Genomic DNA, 15,702 nt, shown 5'->3' with positions numbered 1-15,702 from the left:
CCCTGCTTTGGCAGAAGGGTTGGACTGGATGATCTGCAGAGGTCCCTTCCAATCCCAACAGTTCAGTGGTTCTGTATGTTAGGAGACATCTGAAATGGGAAGTTGGCTGAATCAATGGCAGGTCACTCATCACTTCAGCTCTTGGATTTGAGTGGGAATGTGTAGTCTTTTCTCAGCCTCTGTGAGGTCTGTGAAACCTGCTAAACTGGGGTGGGGTTCTGAGGGATTTTCTGGAAAATTTTTGTTGTTGTGGTTTTTTTTTTTTTGCTGGGATCCAGGAGCTTGGAATAAGCAGATGTTTCTAAGGGAAGAGGGATGTGGAAGTCAAAGGCTCTGAAGCTAGCATGTTTTTGTCATGAGGCAGGAAAAAAGCAGCCAACAAGCCTTATGTGGCTTGTCTTTCTTGTGTCCTGTCTGCAATTCAACCATACAATAAAATAATGGTTGGTGTTGGCTGGACACTGGATTACTCCCAACCTCTCAATTTGTGCTGAATGGCTTGTCTGCCGCGTGAAGAATCTGATTGGTCTGGCAATTATTTGCATAACTCCTGTGGGTCTCTGTCTGGCATTTCAGAAAGCCTCACAATAGCAACCTGTAAAACTTTTTCTGATGTCTGTGTGAACTCCTAAGAAACTTTGCTGTTTGGTTTGTATGCCTCTGGAAGTTAAGGCACAAAAATGCTTTGTTGCTCTTGTTTTCCCTTCTATAGGGTTCTACACACTTTTTAATATCAGAAGTGAGTTTGGTAACTCTCGAATGTAACAATATTTATTTTCCTTGCTATTAGTGGTTTATGTATTTCGCTGTATCACTGAAAAAGGCAATGCAGCACATTAAGTATATTAAACATCAGTAATACATACTAGGGAGATGTCTTCACAGCAGTTGCTCAAACTGTAGGGTTTTGAGGGTTTGTGTTAAGTAGGGCCTTGTGTGAACAAGACTGAAGTATCATAACTAAGTGGTGGGTCCTGGTTATTGTGAAGCATCCTTGTTTTATTTTGGGACTGAAGGAGAGGTCCTGTTCTGGCTCAGGCTACTGCAGCTGTCATTCTCTTCCCATTAAACTGCAGGAGAAGCTGTCCTAGGTATGTGGAAGGGAGCATTTTGTGAGAGGTATGGAAGGGCAGCCAGCACTAGATTGCATTGCCTCATAGAAGGTAGTTTTCTAACCTCAGCTGTGGTTCCACAGCAGTGGAAATTGATCTTGTTCCTGTTGACAAGGGGAGGGTCTTGCTGCCTGTGCCTCTGTCAGCTGAGTTGTTCCTACAGGCTTTCTCCCATCCAGTGTGTCTAATGATTTTTTTCTTCTGATTATTTAATATGTTAATTGATGATTTGATTCACTAAACACAGTAGAAAACTTCCGGATGTGCTAGTTTTCTGCACAATTAGTGTGTTCCAGTAGCTTATGGAGGGATCTGTGACCCCAGCAGTATTAGTATGTAGGAAATACGTAGTCAGGATGACATGGAGGTCTTTACATGTGATATTCTGGATCTGCTCTCCCCAGAGCTGTATCCTAGGAAGAATCAGGGCTGTCTATCATATCAGCTGCCCTTGGCTGAGAAAGCACCATTAAAACTGTTTAGGAAACTTTTGGAGAGAGGGATGTGTTCATGTGGGCTTTTCTTTTTACATACTGTCTTATCTGTAGTGATGTGTCTTTTTTAAAACTAAATATTATTTTAAGAGTTAGATATAGTAATTGTTTAAGTTTTTCTTACTTACCTGGTTATTTGCTGAATCCAAAAAAGAACAGTTTTACTTCGTTAGTGGGGTCAGTGAAAAAGTATGCAGGTTTTTTCATCTATCTACCATCTTAACTTCTGAATACAGAGTTTTATTAATTCCAGAGAACTATTTTTTTAAGTAAAAAGGAAAGCTAAAAGAAATGCATTTGTTTGGTGAATCATGATTGTTACAAGTAAGACCAGAACATTCTGGAAAGAAAAGTCACATATTCTGTCATTTTGACAATTTCTAATTAGCCTGAAGTGAGAGATTTATTATAGGACTGAATAGAAAATAAATGTTGTACAAAAGAAAGGCATTGTTAGAAGTTATGGCCAAAACCACATAAAAACAAGTTTGGATAAACCCCAGCATTTTCAAGGACAGATGTTGCAGAGCTGCTTGCTGTTTTTTCTCAGTGGGTAAACATTGTTATAACTGTTGCCTATATGTACCATAGCTGCAGATAGTATTTCCAGTTACAACTGGAATAACTAGTTATGTTCATGTATTGTAAGAGGTACTAAGTGGTTAGCTAGTTCAGGTTTTTATAGTAACTTCTGATACTGGAATTTACTGCTTGGTTTAATTTATGTATATTGCTTGAATATGCCTTGGTAGTCTGTCTTGGAAATGGGAAAGAACAACTTTGTTTTAGGCTGCAAATTGTTAAGGATGGGCTGCATTTCCACATTTGAAAAAATGTGCCTTATCACATGGAAGCTTAGGGCAGTGAGAAGGAAACCAGAAGGTACCTGCCAGACTCACTGTAATGATCCTGTCCAGAAGATGTCCCTTGTTGAGGTCTACAGATGGGCATTTGTCAGTTGATGAATTCCCTTTACACAAAAAATAATAGCCTGCCACTTAATGTGTGAACTTATACCTGTGTCTACACTTTCTTGTGCATTATTCCATTAATTATGACAAAGACCAGTATAACTACTTGGAGAAAGAATCTTCCACGTTTTGTCTCCATAAATGCAGTCTTTTGCTGAAATAAGATAAATCACTTCTACTCTGCAGCTCTTTAGTAGGTTGATTAATTTCTTTTTCTTTTTCTGTCCATTTCCTCCTCAGACTGTTCCTGTTCTTTCCATCTTTGCATATCTGAAATACTACCTAGAAAGAGAAATTAATTATGTATTTGCCCATTTTGAAAGTAGGGTGGGAAGGAGGGAGGAAGAGGCAAGTAAAATTCTGACATCACTGTGTCAGAAATAATGTAGAGGCATGAGGAGAAGGGACACTCTTGTAATCAGGAGAATGACTTAAGATCTGACTGAACTTTCAGGAAAGGAAAAACCCTGAATTTTTAAGGATTAACCATCAACTGGTATAAAAAAGATCATGATTTTATGCCCCTTTTTTTCATAATACAAGAATAGGAGAGCTGTCAATGTTTGAAAATGAAAACTTGACATTTTTAAAAGGAGAAAGGACTAGGTACAGTTATCACATGGAGCTTGTTACCAGAGGAGATTGAATCTAGAAGCATAGCAGAATTTTAAGAAGGATGATAGGGATATCCAGTTTTACAATAAAAACAAAAAATACACCAGCAACAGTGAACAGTAGTTTCTGTTCTTCCTGAGTCTGTAGTTTAGATAACGTCTTATTGCTGTGACGTAGGAAGAAATCTTGCCCGTGGCTGTGTTGTTTTAAACTGCCTAGTTAAGAATTTTCTTCATTTGTGTCTAGAGCAGCTGGAACTGGTTGTGGTAGAGAATAATCCATTCTGTCCAAAATCTACTGAGAGCTCCTCTCTCCTTAGTCTTGCTAAAACATCATGGTAACTGTTTTCACCTTCAGATACAAATGAGATTACATTTTGGCAACAGTCAGGGCTATACTTTGTTTCTTTAAAACCCAGTTTCTGTGAAACTCGTTTCTCAGAGTTGAGAGGTCTGTAGCATCCTCTGTCTTCTGGGTAACCCTGTATCTTTATTTATGTACAACTCCCAATAGTAAGAATGATTTTATAGCAGGATAGAAGGTTTAATGATGCTATAAAATTTCTGTTCAGGTTTGGGTAGTCACCCTATTTTACAAGCTCTTGAGGATAGATTTAAATGGTAATGTGCTTTTACTCTTTCCTTTGGTGACGTACATCTATTTGTTCCCTATGATTAAGAGTTTTTTGTTACCACATTTAAATCATTTGACTCAATTACCTAATCCCTATGTAAGCCGTACAGACACAATGTATCTTTGTGCTTCCATAATAGCCAGAACACACCAAGGGTTTCAAGTCTGCTGTTGCTGGTCCAGCTAATGGGTCCAACATTTAGGCTTATCCAGTGTAGGTTATCATTGTTACATCCAAAGTTTTTGGTGATTGTTCCCTCTGAAGAGTTGACCAAGAGGATGTATTAAATTTTCTGTGTCCTTTTTGAAATAACTTTTTAAGCGTTCTGCTTTCATTAAGCCATGAATTTTCACTGTAACTCACAGATTCTCAGATGTTTATATAGGCCTTTTGTATTTTGTGGAAATAGCTTTTTTGCAAGATGAATAACAATAGTTGAGTCCTAATCTTAAGAAAATCTTCTTATATTTGTTCCATAAGTGTTTAATACAGCATTATTTACTGGCAGTAATGCCCTTAGAACTGTACATGGCAACTAGGATCACAGAGCTTGAATTGCATGTTTTTCCCCCAGTAATCATGTTGTGGAGGAATCTGTTCTTTGTTTCTATTTAATAGGTAGAATTATTGTTCTTTGCACCTACGCTCTATGGTGGCCTGTTGCCTGAGCCCAGTATTGCTTGTCTATCACTGAGTCCTGCAGTGGTAGGGAGGAGAAGACAGATCCAACAGGCAGCAAGATTCTTTCATTTAATTATTTTACAACTCTTTAATAGACTTTTTTCTTCATGGTCTAGTTGGTCAAAGGATCAGCCACCCCTTGGGGGGGATTGGCTAAAATCCTAAAACATCCATTGTCAAAATATTTTTCTACTGTACCATAAACAAAGCTCTGCAAGGTCACAGGTGTTCTTGGTTTATAGAACTCCACTAGTATCTTCTTCGAGAGAGAAAAGTATCTCACGGGACTGGAAAGAAGCAAGAAAATTCTTGCTAGGAGCAATATTGTATCCACACTCATCTTTTCTTCTTGTGGCTTTATGAATGGAAGATTTTGGTGCGCTGCTATGGCACCAAGCATCACGTTTCCCCTTGTTGAGGTGGGACGAGACAATAAATCATGGGGAAGAAGTCATGCTTGTCTGAAGAGTAATGTCATTGCAGTAGTATCTCTTTCTGTTTGCTGTAGGAGATAAACTAGCCTTTTGAGGTTTTTTTCATACATCCACTTACTGTGGAACAAGGTAGAGAAATGAGTGTGAAGTATTTACCAGGTGAGGTCTTTTCTCAGAGCACAAAATCTGTAGCCTATTTATTGTCCTGACTTGCAGAGTGTACTAAGGTGGTTTTTTTTTTGATTCGGTTTGGTTTGGTTTTCTTTTTATGTTTTGTTTTTTTGTGCTTGAGGAATAAGTAACAGTAGATGGAGTAAATTAACTTCCTTGCTCTATTACTGTTTGAGTTCTTTCTTTGTAAACTTTTATTGCTTGTATCATGAAGGGCGATTTTTTTTTTTTCCCCAACTTTTCTTCCTGTCGTATATTTTCTTGGGTTTTCTTGTCTTCCTCACCATACTGTATGACAGGATTTAGGATCAAGAAGAATGCTGTGGTCAACCCATGGTGAGCACTAAAATGTGTTCCCTATAATTGTTCACATTATGTCTATTCCAGAGAGGAAAAGAATTCTGTTACTTTTGATATATAGAAGGTTTATGTTAACTTCAGAATTAAGTTAAATTTCTAATGTGATACAAGAAGTAAGATACAGAATTTCACAATAAGGACTGTTAAGCAGTCTTTACATTGTCCAGTAGTGAGAATGTATATAAAATATAATATATGATCGGGCATGAAGGTGTTTGTAATTTAAAATTGAAGAGTTTTTAAGAAGACATGGGATCTTAATAGTAAATTTCTCGTTACACCTCTGTAGCATAGATAAAGCTATTTGGAGGTGTATATGCTTTCAGTGTGTATTTTCAGATGTAGGATAGAAGATTTTTGTGTAACTGCAATACATTCTTTGTTATATCTCTTTATCTATTTCTAAAACACAAAAAAGCTTTCAAATATATGAACAGTTCTTTTTCATTGCTTGAAAGCTTACGTATGTTTTCCAGATTTACAACTCATGTCTTTTCAGAAGTCTTTTTATGTTTTTGAAATTCCGTCTAACAACCTTTTAAAACATTTGCTTGTAGTCGTATATTCCAAACCTTTAGGTTTTATTGTGACTTGGTATTTGGGGTTTTATTTAAATCGTTCTCAGTAATGCACTGAATATAGACATGAAACCAAGTACTCCTAGCTATAGTGTTTGGAGTAATTTTTCTTGGGTTTGGGCAGATGTTTCCTTACTTATGTAAGACTGTTAGACACTTTTCATAATTACATTAGCTACAGTTAGTTTTGACTATTAGGATGTTTAACTTTAGACTGCTTTGCTCTGCCTGCTGCATTGGCTTAGCTTTGTGTTAAATGTGTGAGGAAAGGAGGGCAGTGAACTAAAACTATGATTTAGATACATTGTTTAGATATAGATTGTCTAAAACTGCTATTAGCTGTAGCCTCAAACCTGTTTGTATTGTGTATGTACAGGCTCATGTGCTGTTTTCTTTTCCTGCCCTAGTTCCTTTCCTAAAAGCATTTACAGTTTTATATTGCTTTTGGGTACAATTTTTTTTATTTTCACTCAAAGAATGAAACAGTCTGTATTTTTCTATAGTGTTCCAAATACAGAGATAGATTGACATGACTTTCCTACACCTTTGACTTCTGTAAAGGGATGCTTTGAATTCTGTACTAAGTGTTTAGCCATGAGACAGTGTTGACTGTGTCTGATAACCTGGAAACATGCTTTGTTCATAGCCCCAGAAGGTATCATGATAAGGTCAATTGTGACTTTAGAGCGTTCACATACCATTGATATGCTAGAAGTCAGTGAATTCATCTACCACCGTTAAATGCTTTCCTGGCATGCAGTCCCCCATGGAGGTAGAACAGGAGGCTTGATGATTTCTTGTACCGCTCTTCTCCATGCCTGGTAATTGCTCTGGGGAAATCGGGCAGCCACAGGTAGTAGTTCTCAGGGAGGGTGTTAAAAAGATGGCATTGCCATTTCATTATTAAAAAGTGTTCTGCGAAGCTAATTTTGCTGCATTTGAATTTGGTCATTGCTAAATATGTAAAACTAGGTTTTACATTTGTTAGACAAAAGGCAATAAAGCTGTGTGTAAAAATACATTAGATTTACCTTTCCTGGAAAAAAGTATGAATTTATCAGACTATGCTTATAAGTTTTTTTAAAAATGTGTGTAGTGCACTGAACCATTGAGCAGCACATGCCTAGAAGACTTCTGATAACTCTACTATTACAGTCTAAATTCAGTTATTTCTTGTTGCTAAGAACCCAAGTTAATTTTAGAATTGCTTAAAAGGAGTGGGTAAGGAGTGGCTCTAAAAGACAACTCTGTAAAACTGTGTCTAACCAAAACTTTTAATGATCGTTTTCAAAAATGGGAATTACCAATTAGATTTAATTTAATTAAGCCACTTGATCAGTTTTTTTCTTGTGTCTTTTTTTTTTTTTTTTTTTAAATTGGGTCTTGTTTAGCAACCCTGGATCTGATACTGTATTTTGACTCTTGGAAGAAGAATGGGGGATTTAGTTGCTTTAAAGGCTTGAATGTGGTAGTAGAGTTTTTTATTTTGCTTTATTCAAATAAATATGCTTTCAGAGTAGCTTAGTTTTTATTTAGTGGCAGTTCTTGGTTCCATCAGGCATAAGCTGCTTTTGGGATTCCCAGGCTTGCTAAGGGGCCAGTCTGCTGCATTTTCTGCCACTGAACACCCAACACCATGTGAAACTAATTGTCTTATCCCAACCAATAACAAAGTAACTTGCAGATAACAAAAAGGCTTTTACTTTGTTTTAATTTTTAAGTGTGTAGTAATGCTGTTAACTTAGTAGAATGTTACTTACTTACAAGTTATTGGAAACTTATTGCAGCTTTGCGGAGTTTTCGAAGTTTGATGTTCTTTTGGCTCCCATCAGGCACTCAAAGATCTGTGTAATTCCAGGTATTAGAAGTGTATTTTTAGTCTTTTCTGTTAATGACAGAATTGTTTATTTAAGAGCTGTCTTCAGTGGATGAGCACACTGAATGTGTGGGTGGAGGGAGGTGGATAGTGGGGTTTGTTTAAAACTTTCTCTTTAGAAGCAAGGTGTGTTGCATACTTATGCCCTTGCAGAGTTTGGCTCTAGAAATTTTGTTGCACAGGGCTGCACATTTTGTAGTCACTAAAATGTATTACTTTTATTCTGTGGCTAAACTACATACAGAGTTTGAGGAGTATTTCCAACTGGTGTAGTTTGCACAACTGATCTGTAGAAGTGTTTCATCTATAGAGATGCAGGAATGCATAGTGATGTGCTAATGAGCGTCTCTGGCTCTAGGAAGAGGTCAGTGGAAGTCAAATCAGCTTGAAAAGCATATGAACACTTAGGTTTTTGAATACTCAAAATTTCTAATCCTGCTTTGGGTTATATTTTCTTGTACTTCTGTATTTTTATGATCTGAACTTCAGTGTAAATTTTGGCATTTTAGTACAATAGGAATTCAGGTGGTGATGAATAATGTCAATATTTTAATCACGACCAGATGATTTTTAAGTTACAATAAGCTTTCATCAAGCACAGAAGAATTAAAATACTACTTAAAGTTTTCTTGTTGGTTTGAAGTTTCAGAACCTTGCTAAGATAAAATACAAGCTTTAAATTTGTGTGAGAATAAAGTCTTCTCACTTTTAACCTGGAATAACAGTTGGCAGCTCTGTAATGAATTAAGTAATGGTACATGTTCTTCCTAAATATAATTTTGTAAAGTAAAGAGAAAAAAAAGCTCCAACAAACCTCTGTTTGACAGGATGGGTCATGAAAAGCAAAGGTTACCATTTGAAAATATCTGTAGAAGGTGCTGGTAAAAATTTTCTGTGTGATGCAAGAAGCTATTGTTTTTAGACAGGTATGGTCAGCTTCAGAGAAAGTAGAGAAAATCATGAAAAGGATGTCTTTGCCATTTATTCAAACAGCAACCAATGTGAAAAAGGAGGGAAGGGAGGGAGAAGACTGGCCAAGTCATGTCAATCTTTTGCAGATTATATTCACCACACTGTTTTAATCCACCACAATCTTAAATCCTGTTACTAAGCAAATTTCAACAACCACTAAATCCAAATGCTGTTTGAAAGACTATCATGGTGTCCTGCAGTGGTGGGGAGGAGAAGAGAGATCCAACAGGCAGGCATTGTGCAACAAGATTGATTTATTTAATTATTTTACAAATTCTTTTATAGACTTTTTCCTTCATAGTCTAATTGGTCAAAGGATCAGCCACCCCTTGGGGTGATTGGCTAAAATCCTAAAACATCCATTATCAAAGTATTTTTCTACTGTACTATAAACAAAGCTCTTCAAGGTCACAGGTGTTCATAGTTTATAGAGCTCTACTCGTATCTTCCATGAGAGAGAAAAATATCTCATGGGACTGGAAAGAAGCAAGAGAAATTCTTGACCAGCAGCATATTGTAGCCACAAATGACTGTCTAGGTTTAATCCCAGATAGCAACTAAGTACCACAGAGCTGCTTGCTCCGTCCACAGACCTCCATCCCTGGTGGGATGGGGAGAAGAATTAGAAAAAAAACAGAAAAAGGTAAAACTTGGAGGTTGAAAAAAAAAACCAGTTTAATGATTGAACACTACTACTACCAATAGTAGTAGTAGTAGTAGTGGTAAAAACAGTAACATTCTTGTAATGAAAGGGAGACAGCAGTAAGAGAGAGAGAAATAAAGCCCCAAAAAAGGCAAGTGATGCATAGAACAAGGTCTCACCACCTGCTCACCAATGTCCAGTCTGTCCCCATGCAGCAAGTTGGGCCCTCCCAGGTTACTTGCCCTGGTTTATGTACTGGGCATGACATTGTAAATATGGAGTGACAGGATCATAGAATGATTTGGGTTGAAAAGGACCCAAGAAATCATCCGCTTCCCCTACCTCATCACCCCTGCTGTGGGCAGGGATGCCTTCCACTAGACCTAGTTGCTCAGAGCCCTATGCAGTCTGACCTTGAAAGCTTCCAGGGATCCACAGCTTCTCTTGAGAACCTGTTCCTGTGCCTCACCACCCTCACAACAAAGAATTTTTTCTAAATAGCCAGTCAAACCTACTCTCTGTGAGTCTAAGGCTGTTACCCTAGTCCTATCACTACATGCCCTTGTAAAAACAAAGAATATCCCTTTGGCTAGTTCTGGTCAACTCTCCTGCTTATGCTTCTTCCCACGCTCTTGTGCACCTGCTCACTGGCAGAGCATGGGACACTAAAATGTCCTTGATTTGGGGTAAGCACTAAGTATTAACAACCAAAGCCTAAGTGTGTTTTCAACCCTCTTGCTAGACCAAAAATGCAGCAGTATACTGGCTGCTAGGAAGAAAGATAACTCTATCCCAGCCAATGCCATATAAGGACATACTTGAGCTGAATCTAATAAATGCTAATAAATAATAAATCTAATAATTGCAGTGAAATTTATCCTGAACACAGAGGTCCTGGATCTGCAAAAACATGTGAAGAAGTATTCTGAGAGTAATTTTGAGAAGCAGTTTTAGAAGTTTACAGAAGCTGCCTGCAAAGTTGTTCTAAAGGTCTCCAAGGAACTGCTGACTAAATACAAAAAAGATGTCAAATTATATTCAGTTTTACAAAACTATTAAAAAATATATATAAGATACTGAACTATTCCTGCGACTTGTTTACAGATCATGAACTCATGGGACAGGAGCAAATGTTACCAGGAATTGAATGGAACCTTCACTTATGCTGCATCAGTAAAAGAAAAATTTGCTAAAGGACAGCAAATATGATCATTTTATACATTGATGTCTTGTTCTTATTTGAATAAAGTTTGCATCTCTGATTGCTTAATCTTTCTTAAATACAAGAACTGAAAGGGATTCATATGGGCTGTGGAAGGGACCAGCAGGTGCTGGAAAACCTCGCAGGAATTTTGAAAATGGGTAGTTTATTATTGTTTCATTTTGGGTTTTTTTTTTTACACTTTAGAAGGGGTATTGCTGTGGGAATATATGACAAAATTTTTACTGTATGAAATATGAATGAAAACTTTTTACCTACTCTCCTTATAAGACTTTTACTGACATTGGAGAAAGTTGGGTTTGTTTTGGTTTTTTTTTTTTTTTAATCTGCTGAAGTGTTTTTGCTTTTTTTGGAGGTTCCTCAGTCTCCTTGCTACTTACAATACTTCAGTAAGCTCACCACTTCTATATCCACCCTAGTGGATCAGATGGGTGGTTCATCTAGCCCAGCAACTAGAGGCTATTTAGGGGAAGCACATCAGCCTCGTCTTTGTCCAAAGTCTTTGTCTTCCCCCACTGTCCAGAATTATATCTAGGATGTTAGAAGTACGACTTTGCCTAGTCCTAGCCATTTATAGACCAGTCATCTGTGAATTTACTGAATACGTTTGTGACCAAACTTACACTGTCTGCCTCTTGCAGACACAAGATTTAGAAGTTCCTTGCTTTCTGCATACAGAGGTACATTACCACTTTCATCTGTATGTAACCTGTGCCTTAAGAGACTGCTCCCAGCTTTAGTCTTGCAGAATTTCGTCAATAATAGTTTTCATTCATTTTGTCCTTTATGGATGTAAAGTTTAACTAAGTCCACCCTCAGTCTTCTCCTTAACAGTGAACGGTCTTTACCTGCTTAATATCCTCATTCTCTTTGTCTTCTTAGTTGTCTTCTCTTATTCCACTACATCTTTTTTGAGGTGTGAAGACTTGTGCCAGAGTACTTGAGATGTGGGTGTACCAAAGTTTTATTTATAGCTTGAAAAGGATACTGGCTTTTAAGTTTCAACAGCTTTTTTTTGTCATTGCAGGTTCATGGTTAGGCAATGATGTTTTTAGAGAGCTGTGTCAACTTAAGGATCTCTTGATCAGAGATTTCAGATTCAGCATTGTAAAGCCGTAATTAAGATTCATTTTCTCTGGATGTGTTATCTTTCCTTTGTTTTAATGTTGAAGCTCATCTGCCACTTTTTTTCTGTACTCCTTTATTTTTGGGAGGTTCTTTTGGTGTCATGACGTATAACTACCCAAAAAGCTGTTTTGTCAAAGGATCAGATGGAAAATTCTGTGTAATACAGAGTATTACTAAACACTAGGGTCAAGACATTCTGTAAGTTTGTAGCTAATGTTTTGAAAGGCCTATATAATAAAAGAAAACATGCTTCTCTTTCCCAATGCCTTACTTCATTAGTACTTGTTTGCATGCAATCTTCTCATACAGAGGGTTAAAATATTTCACAATTTGTACTGTTTTGACTGTGAATTTATCTTGCACCTGATTTTAGTCTAGTGTCCTGGTACCATGATAATTCTCAGTGCCTATGTGCTAGTTCACTTCCGGGCTCCCATCTGGAGTGAACCAGATGACCTGCCTCCTACAGAAAACCTAGACTCCTGTGACTGGTTCTTGAGGAGAAGCCTGAATCGCATCATTTTGTCTGTCACTTCTTGGACAGTCCTTTATTTTAGTAAGCATCATACTTTCATATTCTTGTGCATGTATGTGGATATGCAGCACATGCACCTATTCGTGCTCTTAAAAGCATCATAGTGGGAGATTGCAATGCAATTTTCTCATTTTTGTTTAGGTCAAGGTGAATTAAGGGGTCTTGATGCTCTAGATGTGCCATTTGGGTCCACAGGGGTGCATCTGTAACGAGGATTTCAGTTCATATAGAAAATGGACTTTGGACACATGTCTTCTGATCATCACTTAACTTCCTTCTGCTGTGCTTTAGTTCATTGTTAAAGTAGCCGGGGAGCACACCAAATTCCTTTTGGATGAAATGTAACTGAAGGGTACATTCAAGATAGGTGCATGATGCACTCTGGCAAGGGGTGTCCAGACTGTGGTGCTAGACCCCCCCCCAGTGCCCTGCAAAACATATGGTATGAGACCTCTCTGCACCTGCTGCAGCAGTGGGCTACTTGCTACCGCAGGCACAGCTGAGGGACCTGGACAGGGCACTAAAGTGCTCATATCCAAGCAATATGCCATGAAAGATGCTGTTGCAGGGCAGTTGTGAACATGAACCAATCCCATACCAGTTGTCTTAGGGTTTCTGTCCATAGTGAGGTCTGAAAAAAAGGCACAGAAGGGATTTCCAGGACATTTTCTGTTACATCCTAGTACTGCCTGATGCTTGAGAATGAAAATGTTGGTCATGGGTTATGCCATGGCTCATGACACAGTCTACCTTGTCAGCAAATGCTAGATTGTAGGAGTTCCTTCCCCTCCTCATCACAAAGAGAACAGACTGTCATGGTACCCCAACAACAAAACCAGCATAAGTGAATAAAAAGATTTTAGGCCATGGAGCAATTTGCCATCACATTAATATTAATTTCAGAGGAGATTACAGCTCATCCTAAAATAAATGGAAAAATAACATCTAATTGAAGCATTCTAGGAATGTACAGTGCCTTGACTAAAAGTAGTAGCAAACAGTGGAGGACAGATCCTGAAGTGGTTCTAGTCTCTGTGTCCTGAACTAGTGTGATAGAGATGAAGCAAGTTAACATGATATCGAAACCTGGCGCTGAGATTGGCCGTGGCGGGGCATCAGGATGAGAGGGGCTTTGTGCAGTATTGCCAGTATCAGCCATTTTATGAAGGTTAGGCTGAAATTTCTCTGAATTTAATAAACTGTTTTGTAGAGTATAGGAAATGATTCAGATGAAGTTTAACACAGGAAAGGTCATGTGCTTAAGACAGGTGATGATAGTTTACCTGGTAATTTTAACTAACAACATACCTTCTGGAATCAGTTTTGGGACTGTCTGGCTAGTTTTTCCCATTCATTAAAGTTATTAATTCCTGGTCATAACACAGAAAGTAACACTGCTTTTGGGAGACTTCATTACTTTGTTAGAGTGTGATTATCATCTATCTGGAGATATAAGTTGTGCTGGAAGATTAAGAGGTGTGGAGCAAAACAACTGGGGTAGAAGTGGCACAAAGTGAATGTGCTTTCGCTATAGATTAGGAGATCATAAACTGTAAATGACAGGCATAAAACCTTGATATTCTAGCTAGTCGCAAAGTGTGGAGAGGGTTAAGTGCTATTTCAGAATTACTGTTATTTGGCAATGAGTGCTCCTGTGGAAAGTGATCTGGAGCTTCCCTGGGATATTTCACCTCCTGGTTGATGGTGTTGGAAAAGCAGATGCTCTTAACGGACTGTAACAGGTAGAGATAATTCTTGTACAGGTGTGTTGTACAAGCCATAAAGGAGAGCATAGAGTACTAAATTACTGTGAACACATGCAATCTTTTAAAAAGTTTGTATATATTGACAGCAAGGCGCTAGCGCAGCTTTTTGAGTGAATAGCAGAGGCAGACCACTTAATAACATGAAAGTGAAATATTTTCAGTTTATTTAAAATTTTCAAGGGGACTTACAACATCATGTATTAGGTATGTCTAGAAGGTGCTCCCTTCCAAATACTTTTCTCTGTGGGTAAATTAAGAAGTTGAGAGCTCATACACTCTTAAAAATGATAGGATGACTGGCATGGTACAGTTGAGGTAACTTGCTGGTAAATGTCAAGATATCAGTGCATCTGTTGGCATCACAATGAGACACTTTGTTATAATTCAGCTGCTTTGGTAACATGTATCCTCTTCCGCTCTGACACTGACACCTCCAGAGGCAATATGTAGCATAAACTTCCCAATGTTACCGTGGTGAGATGGTATTGAAAACCTCTTGTGAAGCCAGCGGTATGACTGCCATTGATTACACTGGCAGCTGAAGCTTCTGAAAGCAAATAAAGATGTTTTAAGCAGAGTTTATTAATGTAAAATAATGCCCTTGAAAAATCTGCTTAAAAGGATATTAGCACCCCACCCCCAAAGGAGATTGGACCTGCCTTGAAGGGAAGCAAAAAGCAAAGTGTTCCTCTAACTGGGGAAACCACAGAAGACTTGTTTTGAATGTAAAGGGAAATTTTAGAGATCAGCTTGCAAAATGAAACATCACCAGAAAAACCCACCAAATCACAACATGACAGGACTGGAGATAGAGAGAAGAAAAAAATCACAACAGACAAAAATGTGAGGATGCAGCTCTTAGTAACTTCTATAGAGAAGGTGCTTCAGTATGGACAGCTAACAAGTTCAGCTAGGCTGAGCACAGTAATTTAGTCGTTCAGAGTGGAGTGGCTTTTTGGTGTTGGATGGAAGGGGAACCAAAAAGTCACTTGTATCCTGTTTGCTGTATGAGGGACATTAAGTGTACTATTTGTATTTTGAAGCTAAATATTGTACACAGCTCATTGACATGTCTGTGTGTTGTTTATTTCTCCCCTCCTTATTTCTTTGTGGACTGTCAGTAATATCTGTGAACTCTATTTTTCTAAAGCACTATGTTTGATTGGTACTTGCACAGAAATTACCTACATATCTAGCTTGGGATATATTTGAGTTTGGTAGCTTTTTATGTAGGGGCAAGAGTAGATTAAGTTGGATTTTAATTCAAAGCTGGAACATACAGGCAGAAATGGGAAACTTGATTTGGGTAATACTGCTTTCTGTTCTCAAAATCCCTGTCTGTTACATTGTAGATCTTTACAGTGATGATAAGATGGGGTTGTAACGTATGTGTCATATGAAGGACTTGGGTATTGTTGTGATAATTTTGATAATACAACAAAATGAGTTGTAGCAGCTAGGGATCATTCACAAAAATAAATACTAAAATATATATTTAATAAATTATATG

The 15,702-nt window shown here is 37.8% G+C and overlaps 1 protein-coding gene across 1 annotated transcript in view; it reads left to right on the top strand.

The window, feature by feature from the left end:
* KIF2A (kinesin family member 2A) overlaps positions 1 to 15,702 on the top strand; it is a 56,043-nt gene that overhangs the window by 870 nt on the left and 39,471 nt on the right. The gene's annotated exons all lie outside the window — the stretch shown is intronic.

Source organism: Coloeus monedula (assembly GCF_965178545.1).
Source record: "Coloeus monedula genome assembly, chromosome: Z".
Taxonomy (NCBI): Eukaryota; Metazoa; Chordata; class Aves; order Passeriformes; family Corvidae; genus Coloeus; species Coloeus monedula.
This window is presented reverse-complemented; position numbering and strand designations above follow the sequence as displayed.